At 33.1% G+C, this 4,070-nt stretch overlaps 1 long non-coding RNA gene across 1 annotated transcript; it reads right to left on the bottom strand.

The window, feature by feature from the left end:
• Nucleotides 1-2,627: 2,627 nt before the first annotated feature.
• LOC136774111 (uncharacterized) lies at nucleotides 2,628-3,843 on the bottom strand. The gene is made up of 4 exons (XR_010822723.1): nucleotides 3,786-3,843; nucleotides 3,525-3,693; nucleotides 3,262-3,433; nucleotides 2,628-3,169 (listed from the first exon to the last, which is right to left on the bottom strand). It is a non-coding gene; the product is annotated as an uncharacterized lncRNA (long non-coding RNA).
• Nucleotides 3,844-4,070: the final 227 nt, after the last annotated feature.

Here is a 4,070-nt window from a genome sequence, read left to right as displayed (position 1 = left end):
CCTATTATCCCCATTAAATCCTCCACCTCTTTCCTCATTTCCCCCTCACTTCCTTCTACCCTTTCTATTCCCCATATTATTATATTATTCTTCCTACTTTCTCTTTCCTTCTTCTCCTTTTCCCATTCCAGCCTTCTTATTCTCTCCTCTAATTCTTTATCCTCCTTTCTTCTTTCCTCGTTTCCCTTTTCTTCTTCCTCTCCATTCTCCTTTTCTTTTCTTTCCATTTTTTCCATCCTTTTCTTTAATTCCCCTATCTCCCCTCTCCACTCCTTTCTATCTTTCTCCATCTCCCCTCTCACCTCCTCCATCTTTCTTATTATTTCCTTTTTTCCCTCCTCCCATCCCTCCATTTTCCCCCTAATCTCATTGAGCGCCTCCATTATTTTTTCCATCCCTCTCTCCATTCCTTTCTCCGGCGTTCTTCCCATCTTCGCACTCTTTTGAAATACCCATCCTTCCCCCACTTCCTCTTCTCTATCCTTTCTCTTCCCCCTCATATACTCCTCTATACTTCCCGTACTTCCCGCTCTACCCCTCTCCCCTCCACTTTCCCCTTTTCCCAGCTTCCCTAAGCTTAATTTCTCCCTTTCTTTTCCCCTTCCTTCATATTCCCCTCCTTCCATCTCCTTACCTTGCCTTTTCTTTCTTTCCCGCCTTAGATCTCTTCACTCCCTACCTTACCGACCTTTCTTCCTCTTACTTTCTCCTACAGGTGTCACTTTCTTATCTTTCCTTTCCCGCTCTATCTTCCCTTTTTCTATCCCTTCACCTAACCTCCAAAAATATCCCCTACCTTTGCTGCTCCTTCCGCTTCCCGCTTCTGCTTCCCACTCTCCTCTTTTTTAACCCTCCTTTCCGCTTTTTCTCCCTCTCTCTTTCCTCACTCTTTTCTGCTCCTCACTCTCACCCAAATTCTTCCTTTTTCCTCACTTCTCTCTCTCACACTCACACCATTCCACCATTCACGCAACCGGAAGCGAAAGTCCATATACCACCTACTTTATATATATAGTAATTCAATACCACTTTTTTCTCAGTCTATCAATTAAACGAAAGCTGTGTGTGTGTGTGTTTTAGCAGAGATGAAACGGGAGATTGCTCATGCGAGGTCCCGAGCAAGGTTGCCAAGTCCGCCATCTTGAATAGTACTACTCTCTATAGTAAGTGAATTTTGATATAAGGAATGCAGACTGCACAAAGTATACTGCCAGCGGAAATACGTCAGTAGCCATCTTAAATACAGAACGTAATATATCAAAAATTATATATATTATATTCACAGCCTGTCACCGTGAACGGCGTGAACGAAGACAAATGTTTTTTATACGGAAAAATAAAGTGTAATAAAGAAATAAGGAGTAGTGACAGCTTTGATCTATCTGACAGCTGATGTACTTATGGTATAAGTGAATAAATAAAATAAAAATGCTTTTCCTAAATTGATTTTTAATTTTGATAAAATGGTCAAATGTAGCCATTAATTAATTAGATTTGGTAATAAATACAACAAATGCGTTTTATTATAACAAATGAGTTGAGGTAAAATAAACTCAATGTTTTTATATTAATCTGTTAATAAATGCATTTTTTTATTTATTATAGAGTCCAATAAATTAATGGTTATTAAAAAAAAAATTCCTTGTAATGAAAAAAAAATGAAAAAATTTTAAACTTCACCAAGACTCGAACACGAGCCCACCGCATGACAAACGGCAACCTTACCGCCTGCGCTACAGCGCTCACTTGATGTACCAAGAGCAAAACAGCCTTTTAAAGACTGACTACAATTCTTTCACTAACTCGTCATAAACGATCAAGAATTAGCTGTAATAATAAATACATTTATCTACATAGCATTATTGTACTAAATTTATTGTTTTTAATTTGAAGCATACAATTTGCATGAAGATATGATAATTTAAAACCATTCAGTACTCTATATACAAAACTACTCATATGCTCAACTATCATAAATTAATTAAGTAATATTATAATATTTGTTATATGTAGTCGAATAACTATGATAAACCAGCATATGAATAGTTTTGTATTTAAAGTATTGCATGAACATCCTTAAAGTATCGTATCTTCATGTAAAATGTATGCTTCAAATTAAAAACATAATAAATTTAGTGCAATAATGCTATGGAGATAAATGTATTTATTATTGCAGCTAATTCTTGATCGTTTATGACGAGTTAGTGAAAGAATTGTAGTCAGTCTTTAAAAGGCTGTTTTGCTCTTGGTACATCAAGTGAGCGCTGTAGCGCAGGTGGTAAGGTTGTCGTTTGTCATGCGGTGGGCTCGTATTCGAGTCTTGGTGAAGTTTAGAATTTTTTCATTTTTTTTTTCATTACAAGGAATTTTTTTTTTAATAACCATTAATTTATTGGACTCAATAATAAATAAAAAAATGCATTTGTTAACAGATTAATATAAAAACATTGAGTTTACTTTACGTCAACTCATTTGTTATAATAAAACGCATTTTCTGTATTTATTACCAAATCTAATTAATTAATGGCTACATTTGACCATTTTATCAATATTACAAATCAATTTAGGAAAAGCATTTTTATTTGCTTTGAGTTTTTAGGTAAACGCAGCACCACTTCACACGGATAACACGTAAAAATGTCACGGTTAGCGGTAGTCGCTCTTCTTCTAAAGCCAATGTTGCCTGAAGTCCAAATCACACCTATGCTCTCCAGGCATAGTTGTGTTTGTACCGCTTCCCTTTAAATTTTCTATACTCCTGCTGGCTAGCGCTTATCTTCATTTTTGTTGCTAAAAGCTTGATTCTGGCATCACTGCCGTGTGGAACTATTAGTTTGCTAATAAAAGCAGAGGCTTAATTTTAAGAGATTGCAACATATAGTAATTAATATAGATACAATTGTAAAAAGAAAACAAAAATTTTATTTTACATATATTAACTTTAAATAAAATCCCACAAAGTACTGTAAAATATCTAACATGTTATATTATATATCTAATCTGTCAGCTTCTTTATTTTAATATTCATCTCAATTATCACAGTTTGATCCTCAGCGATGACACAGTAACCACATTATGGTGAATCTATTCTTTTCTTTTAATGTTCGATCCACATAGCTTCATCCTCAGCAGTGATACAGTAAACACACGTACATTACTATAATTTAATCTGAAACAAAATCCCACAAAGTACTATAAAACATCTTACATTTTATATTATATATTTATTCTGTCATTTTCTTTATTTATTATTGTATTTACCCAAAATGCTGACTCATTTATTTTAATGTCTGTCTCAATTAACACAGTTTGATCCTCATCAGCGATGACACAGAAACAACATTATGGTGAATCTATTCCTTTTGTTTTAATGTTCAATCCACATAGCTCCATTCTCAGCATTGACATAGTAAACACTTTACAATAATTTAATCTGAAACAAAATCCCAAAACGTACTATATAAAATCTTACATTTGAAATTACAAATGTAATCTGTCAGCTTCTTTATTTGTATCGTATTTACCCAATGTGTTGACTTGTTTATTTTAATATTCATCTCAATTAACACAGTTTGATCCTCAGCGATGACACAGTAACCATAATATGGTGAATCTATTCCTTTCATTTTAATGTTCAATCCACATAGCTCCATCCTCAGTAGTGACATAGTAAACACATTACTATAATTTAATCTGAAATAAAATCCCAGAAAGTACTATAAAATATCTTACATTTTATATTATATATCTAATTTGTCAGCTTCTTTATTTATTATTGTATTTACCCAGTTTTTTCACTCGTTTATTTTATTATCCGTCTCAATTAACATAGTTTGAATCTCAACGATGACACAATAACCACATTATGTTTAGTCTATTCCTTTATTTTAATTTTGAAAATCTGCATAGCTCCATCCTCAGCACAGTGACATAGTAAACACATTACTATAATTTAATCTGAAATAAAATCCCACAAAGTACCACAAAATATTTATATCTTACATTTTATATTATAAAATTTATTGTTATACTTATCTAAAATGTTCAGTCCTTTATATACTTTTAAAAAT

This window comes from Prorops nasuta, unplaced genomic scaffold (assembly GCF_024137725.1).
Source record: "Prorops nasuta isolate Cenicafe-Biocafe unplaced genomic scaffold, Cenicafe_Pnas_1.2 PNAS00001, whole genome shotgun sequence".
NCBI classification, from domain to species: Eukaryota; Metazoa; Arthropoda; class Insecta; order Hymenoptera; family Bethylidae; genus Prorops; species Prorops nasuta.
The sequence above is the reverse complement of the archived record's forward strand: the minus strand, read 5'-3'. Positions and strand labels throughout refer to the sequence as shown.